The sequence below is a fragment of the Coccinella septempunctata genome, chromosome 6 (genome assembly GCF_907165205.1).
Source record: "Coccinella septempunctata chromosome 6, icCocSept1.1, whole genome shotgun sequence".
Taxonomy (NCBI): Eukaryota; Metazoa; Arthropoda; class Insecta; order Coleoptera; family Coccinellidae; genus Coccinella; species Coccinella septempunctata.
This window is the reverse complement of record NC_058194.1, coordinates 24,146,913-24,160,608: the sequence shown is the minus strand read 5'-3', so window position 1 is coordinate 24,160,608 and position 13,696 is coordinate 24,146,913. Positions and strand designations below refer to the sequence as shown.

The following is a 13,696-nucleotide window of genomic DNA, read 5'->3' as shown; positions in this document are numbered from 1 at the left end:
GAAACTCCTAAACGTCTTATATAGATTGGTTATTTTCTTGCAATCGGCTTCTGCTCATCTTCTAGATTCGTTGGAGTCATCGAACTGAATAATCTCCCATTTTTCCTTTCTTGTAGTATTTCAACCCCATTGTTTTTTCTACAACAAAACTTCAAATTGCACGACATTCTAGTCGTCTCGTTTGAAACCTTCAAAAGTTTGTTTGAAATAAAGTAAGGGTGTAAATGAATAGAATTTAAGCTGTGATTTCTTGTCAAAGAATAGTGAGGGTATTTCGTATAATTTTTTTAGCATCTCCTGCTTGAATACATCTCCCCGAAGAGTCGAGGATGTTTCAAATTTTTCGTAGGAAACAGAAAACAGGCAGAAATTAAATTCAGCAGATATTCACTGGGATCCAAAGGGGAATAAAAAAATTGGCCAACTAGGTGAAAGTTCCAAGATGAATAATTTCAGCCCATAAGTCTTACATTAGGTACCTGTTGATAATTATTTTACGCGAAAATTGGAACTGAACTTTTCAAATGTCCATGAGTAGGGGGTCCGGGAGACTTGCTCAGGTAGGAGATTTGAACCACCTCAAATATAAGGAAGTAAGAAATTGAATCATTTCTGTTTGTTACACTGTCTGCAAAGTTTAATAGGTGGGTGGTGTTATTTAGTTTTATCGCTTTCATTGATTAATATTGTTTTACAAACGATGAGCCTTTTTAGTAATAGTTGTAAAAGTGTCAAGACAACATCAGTTGAATAGACTAAAAGGGAGTGCGGGAGACTTGACCCATGCTATGGTCGGGAGACATAATCAGTGATCCAAGTTGCCCGCACTGAGCTTAGATAATACATAATATGCTTCAAAAAACAAAAATTGAAAAATATAGAAATAAATAAGAAAAAATATACAGAGGTTCAAAAAACTAGAAAACATCTCGGAAATAAGTGAGAGTGCATCTGAAATAGAAAATATGTATTTCATACGCTGATACATCTGATGATGAAAACCTTGACATAGACAATAGTTGGTCATTGGAAATTGTTTTCTTTCAATGTTTTCCTGATGAACAAACTTATGGTCTAGTCTCTCTCGCCCCCTGTTCAACTCTCCCATAGGTTAGGGGACTTGACCCATGCTATGGTCTGGAGATATAATCAGTGGTCCAAGTTTCCCACACTGACCTTACTTAGATAATAATTTGCTTCAAAAAACAAAAATTGAAGAATAGGAATAAATATAAAAAATAAACAAAGGTTCAAAAAAGTAAAAATCATCTCGGAAACAAGTGAGAGTGAATCTGAAATAGAAAATATGTACCTGATTCATACGCTGATACATTTGATGACGAAAACCTTGACATAGACAATCGGTGGTCATTGGAAATTGTTTTCTTTCAATGTTTTCCTGATGAACAAATTTATCGTCCAGTCTCTCTCGCCCCCTGTTCAACTCTCCAGGGACACATGAGCCAATGTTCATCTCACCATCACTCTACTATTATCTATCGTTGCCTATTTAGGCATGAAATCTTCACGCAAAAAAATGAGTTGCTACCACTTACAGATAAAACTCAAGTGTCTTCAGAGTGAAAAGTGGTTCAACTCTCCTGGACTCTATAATTTCCAAAATGACATATCAAATTGAAAAGTGATTGTTTCTTTGCTCTTATATTGAAAAGACTTTTTTGCAGATCTTTCAATTCTGTATTAAATTAATTTCATTAACTCTGAAACGATTTCGTCAAAACAACATTTTCTGGGAACAAAAAATACAGTTTCATAGGTACAAACAATAGCAGGAAAAAAGAATTGAGGAACAAATAGATATAAGCGTAACAAGACAACCTCATCCAAGTTATCAATGCAGGAAGATATTGAACTTCAATGTATAAAGTTATTGAACTTCAATCTGAAAGCGTTTTGCCGTCAACAACATTTCAATTCCTGTTTGGAATTTCCTGTTTCCAAGAAAGTTTTATATCGGCACAAAGAACAAAAATCTCTTTCTGGCATAAGGTGTTAAAACTTATTCCAGCATACTTGACTGTACAAAAAGAAATACTGAAGGTTATATGGAAAGATTTGGACGTATGATGCCTAAAAATACGAGTTACACCATTGGATATTTGCTCGAATAGGAAAAGAGTTTACTTATGGATTGAGTGAAATGTTTCAATTACCTCAATCCCTTAGAATGTTTTTCGTACTGAATAAATTTCATATGTGCCATCCCCCTACATGGCTTTCGGTTCCTACCCAAGTCAACGCAGGTAGAGTTATAAATATTTTCCCAAGGTCCTCAAAGTGCGCCATCCACCTCATCCATTATAATTAGGTGAATGCATACGCCTGGGCCTTTATATTAATCTAATTTCATATCGCTTGTACATTTCACTTGCACGCTCACGGAATTGATATAACTTAACCCCATTTTCTCCGAAGGGTAAGTAAACCTATCGAAATTTAATTTTCCTGCACGCTCCTACGAAACTGGCGCAGTTCCATAAACAATCTCACGAAGTTACGGGAATTATTCATTTCTTGGACGGTTTTGGTATATACGAACAACAAGAAATCATATTTTTCAATTATTTGGGATTTTTGTTGCACGCGCCACGTCAAAATGGAATGATTCATTGCGGAATTCCTCTGGTGGCTCTAAATGTGAAAAAAAATTGCCTATTTCACACATTCCTGATTATTTCAATATTTTTCTTCTTTAATAGTGTTGGTCTGATATCTCGAAAATTATTGGTTTACTTTATATATCCAATAATAAACTTCAGCAAGAACAGTAAATTTCATTTCATAGATGAAAACTGAACAAACAGTTTCTAAACGTCTCATTTTCTGACAAAACCAGAATAGGATTCATAAAGCATATTCCAAGGAAAATGTGAAAGAATACAGATATCTGAAATCCTCAATAACTTCACTTCTTATATTATGTCATAAATTTTATTTATTTTGGTGCAATCAAGCAATCATCATTCAATATTTATATCAACATTATTAAGTGCGTTTTGAAATAGCCAGAGTAAAACCTGACGAAATGTAAACGGGAGGATAGGTACCATACATATCTACGCCTCTGATACAAGAGAACAGAAATAAAAACCTTCTGCAAATAACTCTATCTCCCCGTATATGTGTAGTGATATTGAATTTGTTTACAGATTTGGCTTATATATTCATATCGAAGGACACCTTTTTCATTCAAATATGTCTTATTCCCTTCGCTATCTTGAATATATATTTCACACAAAAAGGTGACAAACCAAAAAAAAGCAATAAATATTCTACTTTTGCATCGAAATCGTTCGAAGACTTGATGATGGCAACATTAAAACTCCAGAAATAAATAGTTAATCATCATAACTAACGAAATCTTTTCATAGAGTTGTTCTCTAGCTGCATCAAAAGAAGAATCACCATTTTAACACAATCCTCTGCAGATTTCGATGAAAATCAAGAAAAAATTTTGAAAATTTCCTCAATATCGAAATGTATAATGTTCAGAATCAGCTCTACTGACATGGGAAAGCCCAAATACAATAAAGCAACAAATTGCTTGGGATTTTTTGCGTAGATTTCGAATCTGAGCTCAGGTTTTGATATTTATTTGCAGTATATGTAAGTTAGTTCGGTCTGTTTCAAATAAATGGCTTTGATTGATGTTATTAACTCATATAGTCAGTGACAAGTGATTTTGGTAGTTGCAGAGGCGTTAGACATGTTGGATTTTATGTTGACTATACTGCATTCATGGGATGTTTTAGTTCGAATAAAAGTGCAACTCAAATGCACCGAATGCTTGTGGAACTTTTAGGGGATAATTCTCTAGCTGATAAATCGTTAAGAATGCTTTAGACGTCTCATGAATGGTGGTTTCAGCCTTAGAAATATTCCTCTCTCTCTGGACAGTCAAAACACAAAGATTTGAAGCACTACACAGTTAAAATGCAAGTCAAATGCAAGGCGTGATTGCAGAATCATCTGGTCTGATTCAACAAGCAGTTTCCAATCGAAATCAATGAAAATCTTTCAAAATGAAGGCAGTTGAGTCCTGATATTGGTTTCCTTCAAAGAGCTTTTTTCTGAGGCTTCTTTATTTAATTTCATTCATTCATGGCATTATCCTGTTACCGAGAATAAATCTACAAAAAAAACAACGGTGCGAACAGACTTAAAATTTCTTAGGGCTAATTGGGACTGTGTGCCCTCCTGTGACTGAAGAGACCTACAGATCCTTCCACACTCCGGGCATGGATAGTCACCAAGCAGATCTGGTCGCCGCTGTTTCCTTCTCGAGTTTCCATTATGACTGTGGACCAAAGACCTCCACTGTGACCTGTCTAACGCTAGTTGTTTCCAGTTATGATTGGCATTAACTGATTTTAGCGATTGATGTAGTATATCCTTGAACCGCTTATTCTGCCCTCTTGTTTTCTGGGCTCCCTCTGTGAATTCGCCATACGGAGCTATTTTGGGGAGTCTTGTGTCTTGCATCCTCAGAATGTGGCCGCTCCATCTGAGTCGGGCCCTCGTTACTTGAGTCTCAATTGTTGTACAACTCACGCGTTGCAAGACTTCTGCATTCGAAACTTTGTGGAACCATCTGATGTGCATTATTTGTCTCAGATGACGTTGTTGCGTTTGTTCAAGTTGTTTAATATGTCGCCTGTAGGGCGTCCAGCTTTCGCTTCCGTAAAGAGGCGTTGGAAGGACCACTGCTTCGTAAAGAGCTGTCTTGGTCTTCAGATTGAGGTCGTGATTTTGAAACACTCTGTCCTTTAACTTCCAGAATGCCTGTGATGCCGAATTTATACGGTTGTGTATTTCTGTGTGTAAGTTAGCCCTAGTATTTATGAAGCTTCCAAGTATTTGAACTGCTCGACCTGTTCTAGACTTTCATTCTCCAGGCTGATATCTGTTTGAAGGCTTTCTGGCGGACTTACCAGGATTTTCGTTTTGTCGATATTGAGTCTAAGGTCTAGAGATTTGTATATATGTTTAAAGGTGTCCAACATTATCTGCAGATCCTCTGAGCTCCTAGCGATAAGTGCGCAGTCGTCTGCATATTGAAGTTCCGTGATAAACTTTGTACGGGTTTTTGCTCTGAGGCGCTTCAGGTTGAATAGGCCTCCATCAAATCTGAATCTTATTCCAACACCTCTTATAGGCATACTCATGTCAGCAATTATCGAGACAGCTATGGCAAAAATATTGAACAGTGAAAGCGCTAACTTATTCTTATTCCAGAGTTGGTTAAGAAATGGTCGGTTGTAGAGCCATTATGCTGTATTCTAGCGGTGTTGTAGGTATATATGGAGGCTTTTACACACTGCTGTGCAAAAGTACTTCAAGGCGTCCCATGATTTTCCATAGCGCTCTTCGATTCACAGAGTCGAGTCGAAGGACTTACCTAAATCGATGTAGGCTGTATAGATCTTTGATTGTTGTTAACTGCCTTCTCTTGCAGCTGTCGCAGTGTAAGAATTAGGTTGACCGTACCTCGATTTGGTTGAAAGCTGCACTGGGATTCAGATCGGTTAATATTCTGTATGCCAGTAATCATGAGGTTTTTGACTATTTATATTGGGCACTTTGCAATCTTATCATTCGTCTTATTTCGGTTAGTTTCATCTATGCAAAATTCTTTCTGTTTTCATATATAATAATAAAAACCCTCTGCAGTACTCCTTCAATGGCTTGATTTAAACATACATCATTAAGTAGATAAGACGATTTTCTGTATCGAAAAAAATTCAAACCATTACTCCAACATAACAGATTTCCTTCGACCGAACAGAGTAGATGTAAGAGCTGGTGCACCATTCAATGAATAAATCGTTTCCCTACCAGGAACCGATAATAAAATATCGAATACCGTATCGGTATCTACTCTCTACCTGAAAACGTCGCATCCCACACCGTTCTCAAAAACTTTATTCTCAATTCCTGAAACTTCAAGCACCGGTGCCATTCAGTTCTTCAATTTATCGGTACACGGACCGATCAATGGGCCAAAAACGTCCCCGTCTCCAACTCCCATTATCAATGACTCTCAGCGACGAGGCTTCCTCGAAAGTTCGAACAAGAAATCGTTGACATCCCCCTCAGAGATATATCCGCATTCGATTCGTCCTCGAAAAGTGCATCGCTGCACTCTACACCCCATGTAAAATACCCCCCGAGTATTTCGGCCTGCCGGTGTATCTTCGAGAAGTCTGATGTGGGCGGAATGTTGACTCTGCCATCGATGGAAACGTGGATTCACCGCCGCCTCCGACAGCGTCAGTTCCTCCCAAGCGTCGCTACCGGCAGGACAAGCGGTTGCTTTAGCGTCGTGGCGCCGGCTGTTGCACGTCGCGTGTTTAATCGAGAGGTATTTTTGATGATTTGTAATTTTTCGTTTTGGAGGGGTGAGGTGCTGATGCTCGGGGCTAGAATTTAAGGGAATATTAGATTTTATCCTAATTTCCCCAGAAATTTTCTGCTTTTATTCTGAATTTAATGGAAAAGTTTCTAATCGAGACTTCCTGAAGTCCAATCATAAAAATACTGTCAGTCGTATAGACGTCTATCATTCTGAATTCATAATACAGAATGGGCATAAAGTATGGAACAAGAGAAAAGGCAGAAATTCATTAAACTCTGCAGGCAAGTATGATGTCGCATAATGCATATGATGCCGTATTTTTTGTTACTGCTGTACCCTCAACTTTTCGAATTTTTATGAAAAGTACGCGTCAAAATTATGGAACAAATTCTTTTTCTGGGAAGAAAAATAAAGGCCATTTTTTTTTCACTTTTACCAAATTTGTATACATTTTTGAAGGATTTTTGTTGCACCCTGTCCATCCCCATCAACTTTCTAAATTTTTTGAATAGGGAAAGTGGTTCATGTGGTTCTTTTCTGGAAAGGTATTTGTATTTTCTTCACAGGGGTGCAGAAATTTTAAAGAATTTTTTTTTTTAAATTAGTTAGTTCAAGGAGGTTTTCAGTATGTGCACTTTTTCATGGCTTATTTACTTTGAGATGATGGTACCTGATGAAATTTGTCACTGAATGAAAATCGACCATTACAGTTTTGCTCATACACAACTTTCAACCCCTACGAACCCTTTGATGAAAAAAAAAAGGAGTGACATTGGAAATTTATTTCGACATTGAAATACCACCACGGATAATCATTGTGCATCAAAAGATAAGTTAAATTAAATGTTCAAAATAACCACCATCGTACTAATAACATACCTACTCAAGATCATAACTGAAGCGTAGTGTTTCACACATTCTAATTTTTCACGTGAGGGGGTTGAGAGTTGTGCATTAACAAAACTGTAATGGTCGATTGTCATTCAGGGACAAATTTCATCAGGTACCATCATCTCAAAGTAAATAAGCCATGACAAAGTGCACATACTGAAAACCTCTTTGAGCTAACTAATTAAAAAAAAATAATTGAAATTTCTGCACGCCTGTGAAGAAGATAGAAAGACCTTGCCAAAAAAGTACCACATGACCGACTTTCCCTATATATATAAAAATTCTTTAAAAATGCATAAAATTTTGGTAAATGTGAAACAAAAATTGACCTGTGTTTATCAAAAATAAATCACTAGAGAATTCCCTACCCAACCTCGACATTTACCATTGTTTAGTGCCAAATTTGATATACATAGAAGTTTGAGGTGATACAATTTCAATATGCACTCTGAGAATTCGTTGGTTGCGATTTGTGGTCCTCCAGTTTTTGACCATCTCAGGTGTCAATACTGCAATGTTTGAGTAACATTTGCACATGATTTCTTTCAGGATGCAAGTCATTAAAAATATTGAACTCTTTTTAACTTAAATGGAACATTCCTAACCTAAGAGTAAAATTGTAACTATCAATTAGATGAGCAACAGTTACAGTTAGACAATACACGTGTATGTCTTTCCAAATTGTATTAATATACTAAAAACGCAGTTTTTATTATCATAAGTCTGGAACTCTGAAGTAAATATAATTATCTATTTTTCACCCATGAAGTGATTCATTTTCCGTTTTTCAAATGATTTTCACTAGATATAGGTATACGCATTCAAAATAATGAGGCCGTAATATGTACATAAATATACAATGTTTCATTTGGATTAGAAAAGTTGAGTAGCACAGTAGTGCACATAATATGTACATATGTACACAAAATATGTACTTGCCTGCCTTTTCACTTCAAATATATATTAACGGCCGTTTTCATTAAACCTATCTATTCATTGTTTCAGTTACTGAATATAGAAAAACCATCTGATTTCGTTTCTATGATCTATCTGTAGATAGGTATATTTCTGAGTGGTTTTCAATCGTCAGTAAGCGAAACGATGGATAAATAGATAGATTGAAAACCGCTGTTACTTGATTTCATGCTTTATTCCAACTCTGTATATGATAATTATCAATATTTCTATGAGATACAATTATACAAAAAAAAAGTTGGAAAAAAAGCAGGAAAATAAATTAGTTGTCTTGAAATTTATCTGATAGGCAATGATTGATAAATTTTTTGAAATTCCCCTATGCAAAATTCTCTTACATTTTTTTGGGGAACATTCTGTAAATTTTGATAACCATATAAAGTTTTCAGTAATGAATAATTGATCACTTTACTGAAATTCAGTCTCTAGTACATTTGGTCCGTTAGTTATCACTAAAAATTTATTCGGTTATCAAAATTTTCAGAAATTCACCAATAAATGAGGAAATATACCTATACATTTTTATTCACCTACCCTCGAGGCTACCCTTGAAGCCCAGTTTTGGACGCATGCGATTGAAATTCGCATAGTATTTTTTCCGCTTTAGGAACTCTTTAGTGAAGAGAATAAAACATAATTTCATGATTTTAGCTGGGGCAGACCCGGAAAGAAAAATAATAAATCCATCTTGAGTATCGCAAATCTGAAGGGCTGCAGTAGGCATTAAGGAAAATTTTTTTAACAAAATTATTTGATTTTCCAACAATATTTTCCTGAGAAACCTAGGAATATAATATGTCAATTTTAAATAGTGAAAAGTGTGGTAATTGTTGCAAAATGGCGGAGGTATAAACAAAATGTCCATGCTGCTTGGAAAATTTTCTCGTTTTTATAACCTTGTACCATTTACTATTTTTGCAATTGTGTATTCTATTGATTTTCAAATCTATTGAATCTTTTGATTAGATGTTGTGAGAGACAGACAGGCAGACCGATGTGGGAAGACTATAAGGGTCTTTCAGTTTTTCATAAACGAAACCCTAAAAATAAATTCATCACATTAATCCGCGCGTATAGCAAAATTTTCAAGGGGATTTTTAGCAACATGATTCTCTACTATTGTATCAGCAAGCGAATGCAAATTCATGCATGCTTTCATCGCGTAAATTCACGATCACAACTATATCGAGCTAACAGTTTGATACAAAGTGGATAAAGACACACACGACACACAATACAATCGCTATTTCTGAATGAAGAGCATGAGCGACTCTCATATTCATGCAGGGTTAATTATAAACGTGACGTAGAATTTCAACGCTTGTTTTCGAGTTCAATGAGGGCAGAGAGTGGAGCACTATAGTAGTTGACGTCATAACATGGCTATCATCAGCTGATGTGGGCAAAAAATAAACCAACCATCACGCTGCCAGGTGTACTAAACAATTTTTTATGTCTTGATATGAAATTTCATATATAAAACACTCAAATTTCAACAAAATTGAATTATACTTGATGAAAATTCAGTTGGATAGTAAAATATAATCGAAAAAGTTATTCCTTATTGGTGTAACAATACTAACACCAGTGCGTAAACTCCAGCAAAAGGAAACGAGGCATCAGAAATTTAGGAAGCACTTCTTCGTAAACACTTCAACAATGGATGATATCTTAAGAGTTGTTTGGAGTCCGAACCATTCTCTTTACGCTGTGAACCGGAAACCCTTGTTATATAGATAACACCCACTATTATTTGTTCTACTATCCGCTTTATCTGTGGCGGGCCGCTAAAGTAATGGAACTTCTGCATCACTGCTGTACAAAAGAGCAGAATTTGTCCAAAATTAATTTGGGCTACCGTGGTATGTGTTGAATGAAATCAAAGGGATACTATCGAAGAGGAATTCGTTAAAGGATTGTCCTCTTGAAAATTGAGATCATTGATATATTGTCCATTATCTGCTTCATTATGTTCAGGAGGGTTTCACTTACCCTATCGATTGATTACAGCCTGAATTTATTCGAATTACAAAAAAATTTTTATGCATTCAGCAATAAAGGAATATGTTATTTTAAATATTATTCACTAAAAAAATCTTTGACTTGGAAGACTCAATAGTTGTCTCCAAAGAGTTACCTAATCAGGGAAGATGTCAAGCGCTCATCTGAAATAACAAATTGGAATAAAAGTGCATTAAAATATAGATTTTCTAACATGTTTCAATTAATAGTGATTAAAACATGTTCGAAAATCTATCTAATGCACATTTTTCGGATACATACCACTGTTTCGGAGGAAAACGAATTTAGCAATTTCCCATTATTACTTTCTCAATTTTCCATTAGCAATTTCCTTCAGATAGCTCTCTGGAGTGCAAATGAGCATTGACTTTTAGTTTTTGAGAAATTGTCCTGTCACATGTCCTGGGACAGATATGGAATACACTGATTATAAAAAAGAGTAGCTATATGTCGATTTGAACCCAAGAATTCGAAATTTTCTAAATCGATTATATCTTGTAAGAAAGTAGAAGCTATCAAGATAATTCAACCAAATATAGCAACGATACAAAAGTCCAAAACCTAATTCATCATATAGAAGCTTATTAAATGCGTATTCCAAATTAAAAGGTTTCAACTGGATCAAGCAAATATAACATAAGATATCAAATTCGCAATTCTTGAATATTGCATTTCGACGATGAAGATCTATTAAAAAGAAGACAATAGCGAATAAAGCATGATAAAAAAACTATATTTCCTTACAAAATTTTATAAAAAATGACTAAATTTCAATGCAGATTGCTCTTTTTGTGTCGAAAATTCGAAAATTTCAGACTAGATAACAGGTTCATGATTGTGGGTTGTAAATCAGAATATTTTACATTCTGATATCTGATGAATTTTAGTTCTAACTCAGAAGGCATCTCAAATCAAACGAAGACCTTAACAGAAGATACCAAAGATTGTTATTTTAAATTTTCGAAAAATGCAATTTAATCGATTACAGTTTCAATCGGAGGTTTCAACGAAGTCATATGAGTCTAGCGATTTTCTCATTCAGAAATATAGGTCACATAAGATCCTCGCATATCTCAGAAAATAGTTGGGATTTGCGATAAATCTGACGTGAAATTGCCACAATTCCTTCTCCTTCGAATAGACTTCCCGATTTCTCAGAATTGTAGGTGAGTTTCTGAATGAAATTCCGATCAACGGGCTGGTTGACCCAGAAAAAGTCTAAGGTTGTGTTGACTCCCCTTTACCAAATAACTACTGGAATAAAACCACTTTTCTGACATCCAGCATAGTAATCTTTCATTCCGTTCAGATAGTAGACAATCAGTAGACGGAGACACAAAAGTGAATAGGGAATACTTGATATATCAACTATTAATTTTGAACATAATAGTGTTTGGTCAATTTGAGCTGTGGAATGAATTTCAACAAAAGTAAAATCTCGGTTGTCCACACTCTCAACTGAATATTATCCATAAGGAAATTACTTGTGGAATTGTGATGTCCTGAGAGTTATTTTGAAAAAAGATTCTGAATAATCCATTTCATAGTTCAGATCTGTTTATTTCATTGCAATGAAAGCTTGCATGAAGGGGTTATTTTTCAAGAATTCTGAAACACCCTATTATTTCGAACAGTTTGTCTGAAGTGAAATTCTGAAACTTTAACAGTCTTGGCATAGTCCATAACCATTTTCCATAATGTACATACGAAGATTACCTACGTATGATAGAATTATAAAACGTTTAGTACTCCACTCCAAAGGAAATCCCTTATATCTCCTCAGTCGTGAGACTCTATCCGAATTCAAGCTTTTTGATGATGTTCTAAAAGACCCATTTTCTATTATATGATCGTCGTGTCCCCAAATTTCATTGTTCTCCACACTATCCTCAAAATCGTTACGAATTCCATTCACCGGACCCTGGATAATCGGGCATGAATAATTCATATCTCCAAACAACGAGAATCCGAAATATGTAGCAAACCTCAGTCCGATCTTGATCTAGGGTTGGGTGGAAAACATTGATGAACTCGAATGTCGATACGAACAAAAGTATCATCACAATATCTCTGAGATAAATCAGCAAATTCAACGGACAATAGATAATTCTTGATCTCCGATAACCAGAGGAACTACAAAATAGGTCATCTAGTTCTTGGAGATTTATGAAAGCGCCTGGAACAAGAATATCAGATTACTCATTGTAGTAGATTGATCCAGAAGAATTATATTTATAAGGTTGCCAAACCAAGACTATTAACACAGCTCATGACCGATAATAAATTATTATATTTAGATGCTGTTATTCATCTTCATAGATATAATTAATAGTGACACTAGCTGTTTCACATCAATAAGGGAGTTGTAGATAAACATATATTCTCCAAAAGTGTTCGAATGAAGGTTGACAAACTATGACCTAAAATAAGGTTGCAGTGACTATAATTTCACCATTATCATGGAGGAATGGAAAATAGCATTTTAATTGCTATAATATTAAAATCAGAATGACCTGAATTTCTTCAGACTTCAGGTCATTCCTTCCTGAGCAAACTTTTACAAGATTCAGATTCTTCAGAACAAATCCCTTATGATTGTTTTCAGTACTCCCTGATTCGTCTTCAACGCTCAACTTCATCGTGAAGCGAACCTGCCATCATTGAAAAAGTTCTACTCCTGCTTTTACCAAGTCGAAGAATCGTTCAAACAGATTAATCTCAAAAGCCCTAGACTACGACGAATCCACTTTTAAATACTAGCATCTGGAACTTTCCATACAAGTTGATTCCTACCGAGTAATCAAAGATTCTCTTAAGGTTTTTTCCAGCAGAAAAAATATCAAATACCAACATCTGTCGACAGAAATATCACGAAGTTTGTGTCTGCTAATTCACTATTCATAGTTAGTACTTACCTGATCATCGGAAAAAGCTGTTTCTGACCAACTATATGGCACTTCCATCAAACACATTGACCTCGAAACTTACCATATATCAGGGGTTTAATTTTTTCTTGATGATTCCAAAGGTTCATCGAATATTCAATGAAATATGTGAAAAAGTGAGAACCCTTTTAATGTGGTTCTGTTAGCTTTTGGCTTCAAAGCTTTTGAAATGATTGTCTTATATTATAGAGGGTGTGTTGAATGTAGAGCTAAATGAAAATCGACACATTCCGATACAATGTCTCCGAATTTCTACCCCTGTCTGTACAGCAGAGGTAGAACATCGACATCGACTCGTTAAGATTTGACGATATTGAACTTTGATGTTGGTCTAGGACCTATTCATCCGCATCCTTCACATTATGAAAAACTGGAAGTTCCTGTGCTCCAACTAATCGCTGGATGACGGTGTATAAAAGCTGCCGGCCCCATTATGGAAAACTTGTTCGCTGTCACACGGATCCTTGAGAGGATTCGTCGAATAATG

General features: G+C 35.5%; 1 protein-coding gene across 2 annotated transcripts in view; it reads left to right on the top strand.

The window, feature by feature from the left end:
- Positions 1–13,696, top strand: part of LOC123315344 (tyrosine-protein phosphatase non-receptor type 13-like) — a 107,102-nt gene that overhangs the window by 33,765 nt on the left and 59,641 nt on the right. Inside the window, exon 1 of one of the 2 annotated variants that reach the window (XM_044901008.1) lies at positions 6,328–6,382. The exons of the other annotated variant lie outside the window; for it this stretch is intronic. The gene's annotated coding sequence lies outside the window, so the exon portion shown is untranslated. Of the gene's footprint in view, positions 1–6,327; positions 6,383–13,696 lie in introns of those variants that run through there. 2 annotated transcript variants of the gene reach the window in all.